Source organism: Puma concolor, chromosome A2 (assembly GCF_028749965.1).
Source record: "Puma concolor isolate L17-30 chromosome A2, mPumCon1.1.hap2, whole genome shotgun sequence".
In the NCBI taxonomy this organism is placed as follows: domain Eukaryota; kingdom Metazoa; phylum Chordata; class Mammalia; order Carnivora; family Felidae; genus Puma; species Puma concolor.
The window spans coordinates 120,080,961-120,094,136 of NC_141668.1; the positions used below are offsets into that span (position 1 = coordinate 120,080,961).

Below are 13,176 nucleotides of genomic sequence, written 5' to 3' on the forward strand. Positions count from 1 at the left end.
TGAGCCGAAATTGAGTCAGATGTTTAACCAACTGAGCCACCCAGGTGCCCCAAGAGAATAGATCTTATTTTAAGTGTTGTTACATTAAAAACAAAACAAAACAAAAACAAATCAAAACAAAAAAAAAGTGAAGGAAAAAATAGAGGATCTGCTATAGCTCATGAGTGCCCAGAACAAATATATGACTTCTAAAATTTATCATTTACTATTCACTGCATTTCAAAGTGAAAAACTGTGGGAGAAAGAAAGTGTCAGCTATTGCAAATATATTTTTTGAAAGTTTATTTATTTTTGAGAGAGGGAGAGCACAAGCAGGGGAGGGGCAGAGAGAGGGGGGGAACAGAGGATCTGAAGCAGCCTCTGTGCTGACAGCAGGAAGCCCGATGTGGGGCTTGAACCCATGAACTGTGAGATCATGACCTGAGCCGAAGTCAGAAGATACACTGACTGAGCCAACCAGGCGCCCCTCAGCTATTATAAAGGTTACCATCCTTGATTGTTGTTTACTGTCTTTTACCGACCAGAATTCTGAGGTTCTGAAAGGTGAAGCACCTTGCCTGCAATCACACAGCTGAGTATGGGCGTCTTAGTTACTAGCAACCACGTCTCTGGAGTTCCAGCCTACTGCTCTGGGACATTCTCAGAGTGGCTCACTAGGTGGCGCTCTTCCCCCGGGAGAGGAACCGACCAAGGCCCCAGCCATAGACTAGCCTTTTCTCGTTAGAACCTGGCACTCTAGAGCAAACAGGGATTTAGAGAGACAGAGGAATAAAGGTCTGAAAGTATGTCTCTGTGCCCAGAGTCATCCACGGTCACAGGGTGGTACTGGGGCAGTGTCCTAGTTTGCTCAATTCCAAATCTCCTTTGTTTCCCATGTGGCATCCCTTGCCCACATCCCTATAGCTGCTCCTGGACCCTTTCTTACAGAGCTAGGTGCTTCCGTGTTGGGCAGTTGCTATGCTCTGCTATCTGGGTGTGGAGAAGGTATTTAGAAACTGGGCAGGGGTTTGAGGCAGGCTGGTGGACCCCGCCCCCTGGCCATTTCTTATCCTTTTCTAGAGTCCTTCAGGGGCAATATGTGTATTGCTCAGGGCAGAGACCCTGGAACCATATCACCCTTTGTCCAAACTCTCATCCTCATCCTCCTTTTACCAGCTGTGTGCCTTGGGCAACTGGTGAACCTCTCTGTCTCATTTTCCCATCTATAAAATGGGAATAATAGAATACCTATCATATAGGGTCTTTGTGAGGATTGAGTTAATATATGGAAAGCACTTAAAATAGCTATAAGCATGTGGTAAGAGCTATAAAAGTGTTTGGTCTCAGTATTATAATTCACTAGCATCCTACAGGGATTTAAGGGTTTATGCAAGAATGCCAATAAATGTCATCATACTCCTCACCTATTCAGTCATCCTATAATATGCTTTTCATAATAATGACTGCCATCTACTTGCAGTTATGCTGTGCAGTAGGCTAAACCTAGGATTTCAATATTTCAGTTAATCCACAGAACAACCCTATGTTACTATTCCCAGTGCAGGGTTGAGGCTTTGATAGGACTAAGTTGTTTACCTAGGATCACACAGAAAGCAACAGACCTGGGACTCAAGCTCAGACCTGTCTGATGAAGCTTTTTACCACTACACCATTGTACCTTCTATTCAAGTCATTTATAAACACCAAAACTAGCCCCCAGAGGAGCCCCAGGCATCAGCTATGCTCGCAGTGCAGAAGTCATCCTTCTCTGGGGTGAGGTTTCTTATCACTCTTATCCTGGGAGACAAAGGGGCAGATTTCATAGATGCCTCCCTACTCCCCCGCAAAGACACAACATGCTTTGACTGACAGGCCTCTTTAGATTAGAGGTGAGTTAGCCATGCAGCCTTCAAGGGCCATCTTCCCCCATCCTGTTTATTCTGAAGCTTGCAGTCTTGGCTCTTACTTGGGCAGGTGGGGAGCCTTAGTCTCAGGCATGTGAGTTCACTTGAGTTCTAGGTGGTCCAGGATGTAACACAAGCTCTCAGTGACTCAGGCCAGCCTATCTGGGATTTTTCCTCTCTTGGCATGTGAGAGAGTCTGTACAGCGTTGACATCTTTTAGCCAAGAAAGAAACAGCAGGCACCAACCTACAATTGCAGAATCATAGAATGTCAGGGCTGGAAGGGACCATTGGATGTGGAAATAAGGATCCTGAGGAGGGAGGGGTTTTGCTTTGGATCACATCAAACAGGAAGGACAGTGGCCAGATTAAAGCCTTTACTTGTCCTTCAGTACCCTTCCCACGACCTTCAGCATCCAGGAATACTGAGAAGAGGCCTGAGTTGGGATGAGGGTGGTGGCAGTGTGCATTCCGTCTACTGAGCATATGTGCATTCAGCCAGTTGGCTTTCTCTTGAGAGCGTATGTGATGATCCTCTATAAGTTTCTAAGCCCCAGCACTATTGGCATTTAGGGCTGGCTAATTCCTTGTTGTGGGAGCTGTCCTGTGCATTGTCCGATGTTTAGCAGCATCTTCGGTCTCTACCCACTAGATGCCAGTAGCAGACCCCCGTTTTGTGACAACTAAAAATGTCTCCAGGCATTGCCAAATGTCCCCTGAGGACCAAAATTGTTCCCCTTCCTGCTCTCCACTCCTGTTGAAAACCAGTGCTCTAAAAGCCGGCTCTTCCCTTCCAGAAAGATGTATCAAGAGCCTGCTGTGAGCAGGCTCCTCCACAGAGACAAGAAGTAGGTACTCTGAGGAGCACAGGGGCAGACCACACTGACTGGGGAGATCCAAGAAAGCTTCAGGTAAGGACATGGGGATTTTCTAGGCAGACAGAGCAAGTGAGGGACATTCCAGGTAGAAAGAATGGAATGTACGAAGGTAAAGAGTTGTGAGGTGTGATGTGCTGCGGGAAAAAGTATTTTAGTGTGACTGTCCTCTAGAGTGCATCTGGGAAGTAGTGGGGGAGGAGGCTGGAGAAAGGCAGTAGGGATGATGATAATGACGACAGTTGACACATATTGAGCACTTACTATATGCCAGAGACTGCTCCAAGTGTCTTACATGTATTGTGTCTTAATCTTCACAACAATCCTTTAAGAAGCTACTATTATTACTTCTACAGATGGGGAAAATGATGCAGAGAGATTAGGTAATTTGCCCAAGTCACACAGCTTGGGAAGGTTATGGAAGTTTGGTTATGGTTATACCAAGGGTTTTAAGTAGAGCAATATCATTGTCCGTGTCTCAGTTACCTTTTGCTTCATAACAAACCACTCCAAACTTTCTGGTTTAACCAACACCATTTTATTACATCTCATGATCCTGTGAGCTGGTTGGGGTTCACGTGGGTGGTTCTTCTATGGATCTGGCTCGGGGTCTCTCATCAGTAGCAGTGAGACAGTGGCTAGGGCTGAAGTTTGGGACTGGATGTCTGGCACATTGGTATTTCTTCATGTGGCTTCTCTATTACTCTTTGTCCTTGTGGGCCTTTCCTTGTGACCTCTCTTCAACAGAGTAGCCTGTTCTTGGTGGCTCAGGAGCTGCCAAGCCTTCTTAATGTCTGTACTCAGGATGTCACTTCCTTTGTGTTGAACTGGTCAAACTCATCACAGGCACAGCCCAGATTCATGGGGAGGGAACAGGGGGTTCATCTCTGGTGGGATGATCGGCCTGTGTGTATAGGGAGGGTTGTGAGGCCATTTTTGGATACTAGATATCACAGCCACATTTTTATTCCAGAAGGGATATTCTGGTAGTATTGTGGACATGAATTGAAGAGGACAAGACTAAAGATTTGAAGATGAATTATTAAGTCATTATAATAGCTTTGATAATTTTGGTTTAGTCAGTCACTTAGCATCTATCTTTGCTTCTGTACTGTGGAAAGACCAGAGTAATTGTCTTTTTTTTTTATGTTTATATATTTTTGAGAGTGAGAGAGACAGAATATGAACAGGGGAGGGGCAGAGAGAGAGGGAGACACAGAATCCAAAGCAGGCTCCAGACTCCGAGCTGTCAGCACAGAGCCCGACGCGAGGCTCAAACTCACAAGCCGTGGGATCATGACCTGAGCCAAAGTCAGACGCTTAACCAACTGAGCCACCCAGGTGCCCCAATTGTTTTTAATAATAATAACATAATAATAATGCCAGCATACATTTATTGAGTACCTACTATATGCCAAGCACTATGATAGTACCTTTCTAGATGATTTAATCCTCACAATGATCTCATGAGGTATATATATTCCTACCTATTCCTATACTGGATAGCATAAACAATTTATTTTCTTATAGTTCTGGAGGCTGGAAGTCTGAGATAAGGTGTTGACAGGGTTGTTCTCTTTTAAGGCCTCCCTCTTTGGCTTGCAGATGACCATCTTCTTCCTTTGTCCTCGCAAGGTCTTTCTTCTGTGGGTACCTGTGTCCTAATCTCCTGTTCTTATAAGAACATCAGTCATATTGGATTAGGGCCCACTCTTATGACCTTTTACCTTAATTACCTCTTTAAAGACCCCCATCTCCAAATACAGTCACATTCTGAGGTACACATTTTGAGAGAACACAATTTAGCCCATAGAAGCAATAAATTAGCATATACTCATGTAGTTAATAGGTGGAAAGCCGAGTTTGACCTGAGTCTGATTTTATGCTTCTTTATTAACTACTCCTTATACTGTTACCCACAACTGTGTTCAGTTCTTGTCTCAAGAGAAAAATAACAAGGTGGTGGAAGATACCAAACCTGCTTAGCTTTGCATTTAGGATCTATCTGTTTATAACGTGAGCAGACATTGAATTCCAGTTACGTGTTCTGTTTCCTTCACCTATAGCTCTATCATAGTGATCTTTTTGGAAGGACATTGAAGGGTGACATACCCTGACAGAATCATAAATGAGAGTGATAATAGTGATCACTAATACTTGATGAATGTGTGCCAGATAGAATGCTAAGTGCTTTACATGCATTATTTAATTCTCACAGCCATCCTATTAGAAAGGTACTATTATTATGTTTCCTATTTTACATATGGGGAAGTTAGGAGAGTAGTGAGTTAACCTGTCTAAATCTACCCTACTAATAGAAAGTGACAGGTCATGCTGAGCACTCAGGAAATCCGAATCTAGAACCTGTACTTTTAGCTATTGTGTTTCCATATTGACTCTGAGAACCTGGTGAAGAATAAATCTAAACCATTCCCACAAAAATAATCTAAGTCACAGAAGACTCCTTAGGCCATAATTTTTCTAAAAGTTTTCAGTTGCAACTATCAAGATACTTATTGGTATGTATCAAAATAAAATACTGATACTGCTGCCTCTTGATTTATTAATTTTAGAAATCACCTTGTAAGTTGCTGTTATGAGATAAAAATGTCTGTTACTTCCTCCCTATCCTTTCCTATAAACTTCTATAGTCAAAGGATAATTTTTGTTAAAACAGTATTTATTGATTATTATGTTATATAATTGTTATCCACTGCAAAGCCAAAACGTGTGCTGTGATTTTATTTCCTTCTTTGTATAATTTTTTGTTTTTCCTCGAGTTGATGTTTTTTTGTTCATTTTATTTGCATTATTTCCAATGTATATGTCCTTTTCTTTGCTGTCAGAGCATTCATGGCCTATGAGTAGTTTTTCATACTCAAATGGATATACTTTCTAGAGCTTTCTGGAGACCTCCTGAAATGTAGGATTTTTGTCTATACCTCTAGTATAGACAAGTTTTTCATTAGGCCTTACCACCTAGTTGTTATTCTGGGAATTCTCTTTGCTTCTTCTTTTTTTTTTAATGTTTATTTTTGAGAGACAGAGACAGTGCATGAATGGAGGAGTTGTTGAGAGTAAGGGAGACACAGAATCCAAAGCAGGCTCCAGGCTCTGAGCTGTTAGCACAGAGCCCAGTGTAGGGCTCGAACCTGCAAACTGTGAGATCATGACCTGAGCCAAAGTTGGATGCTTAACTGACTGAGCCACCCAGGTGCCCCTTTTTGCTTCTTTTTTATATTGGAACCTCTGTTTCCTAGCTTTCATATCTTATTTTACTTCCTTGTTCTGGTTTCTGTTGCTTTCTTCTTCTTTTATTTTTATTTGAGAGAGAGAGAGAAAGAGAGAGCGAGAGAGCACATGTATGAGTGGGATAGAAGGGCAGAGGGAGAGAGAGAGAGAATATTTTTTTTAAGTTTATTTATTTATTTTGAGAGAGAGAACAAGCAGGGGAGGGGCAGAGAGAGAGAGAGAGAGTCCCAAGCACAGAGCCTGTCAGCACAGAGCCTGACACGGGGCTCAATCCCATGAACCATGAGATGATGACCTGATCTGAAACCAAGAGTCAGATGCTTACCAGCTGAGCCACCCAGGTGTCCTGAGAGAGAGACTCTTAAGCAGACTCCATGCTCAGTGCAGAGCCTGACATGGGGGCTCTATCCTATAACTCTGGGATCATGACCTGAGCCAAAATCAAGAGTCAGATACTCAAATGACTGAGCCATCCAGGCACCCCTGGTTTCTGTCGCATTCTAAGAGAGGGTACATGGAGATACATTTTTTTAAAGTCCTTGCTAATCTGAAAATATCTTTTTTCCTAATCTTACTCTGGATTTGCAGCTTGGCTATATAGAACTTAGGTTGCAAATCATTGTCCCTTGAAGGCATACTCCACTGTGTTCTTAGCTTCCAAGGTCATTTTTGAGAAGTCCAATACCATTTAAAATCCTGTTCCTTTGTATGTGACTTATGTATCTGGACACTTCTAGTTCTTCTGTGTGTCCCTGGTATGCTAAAACATGGCATTGGTCTTTTTTCATTCATTGTGCTTTCAACTGGAGACTCATGTCCTTCAGTTCCAGGAAATTCTTCTTAAATTATTTCTTCTATAATCTTTTCTTCCTCTGCTTTCTTTTTTTTTCAACGTTTATTTATTTTTGGGACAGAGAGAGACAGAGCATGAACGGGGGAGGGGCAGAGAGAGAGGGAGACACAGAATCGGAAACAGGCTCCAGGCTCTGAGCCATCAGCCCAGAGTCCGACGCGGGGCTTGAACTCACGGACCGCGAGATCGTGACCTGGCTGAAGTCGGACGCTTAACCGACTGCGCCACCCAGGCGCCCCTCTTCCTCTGCTTTCTTATTTGGGCATTGAATTCACTTGAGTCCCTGAGTCTTTTATCCTTACATTATCCCAATTATTTTTCATAATTTTGCCTTTTTACTACTTCTAACCTATTACCTTTTTAATATTGACCATCATTTCTGTTTTCAAGGGCTCTTTTTGTTTTTCATAATACCCTTTTTTTTTTTAATTGATGAATGCAATATCTTCACTTAACTTTCTTGGTGTATTATAATTTTTATATGAACCTTTCTTCTGTTCCTGGCATCATCTATTTCTTCCTGGTTCAATTTTTTTTTCTTCATTTGTCTTGTTCTCTGTATTTCATGATGGAGGCTTTCCTCAAATGTTTGGTAATGCTTAGTTATCACTTGATATTTTAGGGTAAGGCAAAAAACCTAGCCCTGTGTACACAGGTAGAGCTTATCATTGTTGGGTTTTTGGTGGGAATCTTTCTGTTTTGTTAGGGGGGTCCCAGATGTCACTACCTATGGTTTTCTTTTCCTGACACAGTTCAGTTTTTTTATGAGAAGAATCCTTCATCTTCTGCCTAGGGGTTACATGCTTTGCCTGTATTTTGGGAGCAGTCAAGGAACAAGATTGGGGGTCCCATTGCTCAGGATGCACTCTTACTGAGTCTCCCCATTTTCAGACCCTACCTCACTCCTGCTGGCTACTCTGCCACTTGTACAGGAAGCTAGCGCCTCCCCAGGGCAGATTTCCCAGGGATTAAGCTTCCCTTTTCCTGCCTGGGTGAGGGGTCGCTGCTTGGCTGTTGGGGCAGGGGAGGTTTCCAGCCCGCATCTCTACCCCGGCCCATCCCTCCATCTCAGCCTGAATTGTTCAGAGCTTTTGTGGGGCAAATCAGTTCCCTTTTCATCTGTGACCCCTGCCCCCCCCCCCCCCCCCCCCCGCTAAGACGGTTACCATCCTTCCATCTGCTTTCCATCTTTTAAAAATGAATAGAACAAATGCCAATAAGCACATGCGAAGCTGCTCCACATCACTAATCATTAGGGAAATGCAAATAAAAACCACAATGAGATACCACTTCACACCAAGAAGGATGGCTACTTATCAAAACAAAACAAAAACAAAAACAACAAGTTTGGGGTGGATGTGGAGAAGTTGGAACACTTCCACACTGCTGGATGTACAATGGTGCAGCTGCTGTAGAAAACAGTCCAACAGTTCCTCGAAAAGTTAAACATAGAATCAACATTTGGTTCAGCGATCCCACTTCTGGGTATATACACAAAAGTTTTGGAAGCAGGGACTCAAATAAATATTTATATGCCAATATTCATGGCAACGTCGTTCACAACAGCCAAAAGGTGGAAACAACCAAATCATCTACTGATGAATGGATAAACAAAGTGTGGTATATCCATATGACAGAGTATTATTCAGCCTCAAAAAAGAATGAAATTCTGTCAATTATACCTCAATGAAGCTGAAAATAAAATATAATCTGAGTTAGTATGGGGGGAAGGGAATAAAATTCTGATTCATGCTACAACATGGATGAACCTTAAAGACATTATGTTAAGTGCAATAACTCAGACACAACAGGACAAATATTGGTTTCATTTATATTATGTATCTAGTCAGATTCATAAGAGACAAAAAATAGAATAGTGTTAACCATGGCAGAGGGGAGGAGGGAATAGCAAGTTGTTTAATTGGTACAGAGTTTCAGTTTGAGAAGATGAAAATGTTCTGGAGATAGATAGTGGGGATGGTTGCATAACAAAGTGAATGTACTTACCGTCATTGAACTTCATGTTTAAATATGATTAAAATGGTAAGTTTTATGTTATATATATTTTACCATAATAAAAAAATGGAAATCACTTGCCTACTTTGGTTTCATTTCCTTTTTTTTTTGGTTTGTGTGAACTGTTTAAAACAAAACAACAGGCCCAAAATGGAGTCACTTATGTTAACGTCCCATGTCAGCAAACCAGACTTAATACCTAACCTAACTGCAATTTAAACCCCTCCAGAAATGTTGCCTTTAACGAGTCAACGTGGAATTTCCTGATCAGCACTAGAAAATTTACTGATAGGCTCCTTCCATTCCCCTTAGGAGGACAACCTTGCCTAAAACAAAACATTCTTTGCTAGTAATTTTATTCTTCTCCCTCTATGCCTTAAAAAAAAACAAAAAAACAAACCTTTCCTTTTCTGTAGCTCAGTAGAGTTTCTTTCTGTTTGCTAGATGGGCTGCTGCCTGATTCATGAATCATTCAAGAAAGCCGATTTGATCTTTTTAATTACTCAGTTGAATTTTTGTTGTTTAACAGGATATATTCCTTTTTAATTTCTTTTTTTAACTTTATTTATTTATTTTGACAGAGACAGAGACAGCGTGAGTAGGGGAGGGGCAGAGAGAGAGAGAGAGAGAGAGAGAGAACCCTAAGCAGGCTCTGCACTAAGAGTGCACTAAGACTCTTCGTGCAGAGCCTCACATGGGGCTTGAATCCACAAAACCGTGAGACCATGACCTGAGCCAAAACCGAGAGTTGGACTCTTAACCAACTGAGCTACCCAGGAGCCCCTCTTTTTCAATTTCTTTACTGTCATTTTAGTGGAGTCTCAGGAAAAAGAGACAATAAATGTGGGTGGTCAATCCACCATGTATAACTAATTTCCCTCAAGTATTTTTTTCAGTGTTTGGTATATGGATAACACTGTGCTAGAGAGTATAAATGATTGGTTTCCATGTCAAAAAAGAAAAAAGTAGCTGGCACAATACTCCTTTTAGACTTGTATGCTATCAAATACAGTTTGGGCTCTGAGGTCACTAGAGGAGGAAGAAAATGGATTTGCAGCAATATTTAATATATTTGCTGTCATTTTGGACTATAGCCCTAAGTTGCCATAGCAACAGACCAGAGCAGGAACTTCATTAGAGGAGGAACTCCTTGGATTTTAACCATGTTATTCAATCAGGCATGAATGATGAGGTAGACCATCACATGGCACCCATAAGATCTTTTACTTTGATAAGGTGCATAATTAGCTAAATCTAATAAGTCTTTGGAACAAGTAAAACAACAACCTAAAACCTTGCTTTTTGCGTCTTTTCTAGAGTCATCAGTAGTCAAAAGATGTCCTTGGAATTTCTTTGGTGGAATTATCCAAAGCATTGCTAGCAATAATATTTGAGCATCTCATTCATCAGCAAATGGCAGGAAAGGACACCAAAAGATTAATGATGGGTAGCAGCCTACTGTTACTGGCATTTTGAAAGAAGAAGCCTGACATAAGCAAGGCCATAAAAATAAAGAAATTATAATAGTCAAGTTTTAGGTCTTTGTCACAGGTGAATAGGGAGCTATTTCTTGGAGGGAAGAAGGGCACATTCTTACACACACACACACAGCACACACACTTGGAAAAGCTTCAATAGCAATTTCAGTGCAACAAGTAGTGAGTCCATATTGCTAAGACAATTCAGAATAAAATGTGATCAGAATCAGGTAGGGGTGGAGTGGTGGTAATTACTACCAGGAATGGACTCCAGGAGGACAAAAACTTTAAGTAGAGTTTTGGAAAAAGAGTCACTCTTGAGGAAGGCAGAGGTATTTCTGATTCATTAAGATCTTACCAATCACTGCAAATACTCAGTTTGTCTGCTTGTGATTCAGTCAGACTCATTTCAAACATTTCCCCTTTACCAGCCTTCCAGGAGGCACCAGAGAGAGCAATCCATTGGAATCATATCCTGGTGAACTTACTCAGGCAAGTTATTTTCAAGACTTTTTACCAATGCTGGAAATCAATTGTTTTGTTGACTCTGCAAATATTCTTTCATTGTGTTGTTCTGCCCTGGATACAATTGTAATTGTGGTATATCAAACATGTAAATGAAATAAATAGCTTTTTTTCTGTTTGTTTTGTTTTGTTTTGGGTGGGAAGGAGGGCAGTTGGCTAATTCTAAATCTCTGAGCAAGGTGCTGTATGGTTTACAAGAAGGGCCAAATGTAGCCCCTTCATGCTCTTAAGGGACAACAATAGGAGAAATGACAGAAGACAATCAGTGATTAATTACCAAATGAGTGATAGATACCAGGTGGTCCTAACCTGAGCTTCTCAGCCCCACAAAGGTAATGAGGGGGAGTAGGGAGGGGTGTCTGTGAGCTATTTTCAGTACTTCAAAAAGACTAACCAAAAAAGCTCATATTTACCAGAGATTAGATGCAAAGGCTAATTAAACTAAAACATCAGGTTTCTTTGCTCTGGGCTAGAATTCTATCAACTCAGTATAGAAACACCAGTTACCCCATGCTGACTGGAAGCTCTGACTGACAGTTAACCTTGCTTTGATTAACAAAACACGAGAAAACAAATTATTATTTGATAAGTGTGTTCTGATTGATAGACAAAAAGTATTTCAAAGCATGGGACTTGTGAAGGGAGGATATATGTTTGCTTTGGGTGAAAAGACTGAGAATTGGTGAGATAGACAAGAAGTGACTAGGGGAAGTTTAATGTGGATAGAGAGGGCAGGAAAGGAGGGTCACTTGAACAGGGCTGTAGAAGATTGTAGGATTCGTCTGCATAGTGGCTCCCAAAGTTGGTCTGCACTCACAGCATCAGCACCACCTGGAAACTTCTTGGGCTTCACCTGCTGACTCAGAAACTGGGGATGAGTCCCAGTCATCTGGTCTAACAGGTCCTTCAGATGATTCTGACATATGCTGCAGTTTGAGAACCACAGATCTATAACATCCTTTCCCAAAGTTAAAGGATCAGTGGAGTAGGAGATGATTCTTTTTAAATTTTTTTATTAAAAATTTTTTTTAAATTTTTAATGTTTATTTATGTTTGAGAGAGAGAGAGAGAGAGACAGAGTACAAGTGGGGGAGGAGCAGAGAGAGAGACACACACACACAGAATCCGAAGCAGTCTCCAGGCTCCAAGTTATCAGCACAGAGCCCGATGTGGGGCTCGAACCCACAAACTGTGAGATCATGACCTGAACCAAAGTCAGACGCTTAACTGACTGAGCCACCCAGGAGCCCCTAGAATAGAAGATGATTCTAAGAGATACGTATTCAGCCTTAAAACAAAATGAATCACTATTAGAAATCACTATTTCTAATCTCTTGTGCCTTTTGATAACACCACAGAAAAATATTCATTTTGATCCTAGTAGGTCTTTAATTTTTTTTTTTTAACTAAGCTCTATGTCCAGTGTGGGGCTTGAGCTCATGACTTTGAGATCAAGAGTTGCATGCTGTACCAAACGAGCCAGGCACCCCCCTAGTAGGTCTTTAAAAAGAAACACTGAAGTCTCTTTTCAGAATAAGAGAACAGGTTTCATTCCGGTTCAGAGCCTTGGCAGATGTTGGAATTTGTAATAATTTGGTTCTCCTTCTTACACATTTATTTATTTATGAGAGAGCATGTGCACGTGAGCAAGTGGAGGAGGGACAGAGAGAGAGGAGGAAATAGAATCTCAAGCAGGCTCCAAGTGTGGAGCCCCAAGCAGGACTCCATCTTATGAACCTAAGATCATGACTTGAACCTAAGATCAGATGGTTAACCGACTGAGCCACCCAGGCTCCTCAATTTTATTTATTTTTAAATTTTTCTTATGTATGTGTGTATGTATGTATGTGTGTATGTATGTATGTATGTATGTATGTATGTATGTATGTATATATCTTTGTAAGTAAATAAGTAAGTAATCTCTACACCTATCATGGGGCTCGAACTTGTGACCCCAGGATCAAGCGTCACATGGTCTTCCAACTGAGCCAAGCAGGTGCTCCTAAAGATTTTATTTTTAAGTAATCTCTATACTAAATGTGGCACTGGAACCTACAAGTCGGAGATCAAGAGTTGCATGTGCTACTGACTGAGCCAGCCAGGCACCCCACTATGCTGTATTTTGTATTGCTATGACTTATCCCATAACTGGAAGTTTGTACCTCCTAAACTCCTTCACCTATTATGCTCATACCTCTCTCCATCTCCCCTCTGGCATCCAGCAGTTTGTTCTCTGTATTTATGAGTGTGTTTCTGTCTTGTTTGTTTGTTTTAGATTTTACATATAAGTGAAAT

General features: G+C 41.3%; 1 long non-coding RNA gene across 1 annotated transcript in view; it reads left to right on the plus strand.

Annotated features, from left to right (window-relative positions):
* Positions 1 to 10,954, plus strand: part of LOC147583485 (uncharacterized) — a 54,400-nt gene extending 43,446 nt beyond the window's left edge. The window contains exon 6 of the long non-coding RNA XR_015248265.1: positions 10,788 to 10,954. This is a non-coding gene — a long non-coding RNA (uncharacterized LOC147583485). The remainder of the gene's footprint in view (positions 1 to 10,787) is intronic.
* The last annotated feature ends 2,222 nt before the right edge of the window (positions 10,955 to 13,176 follow it).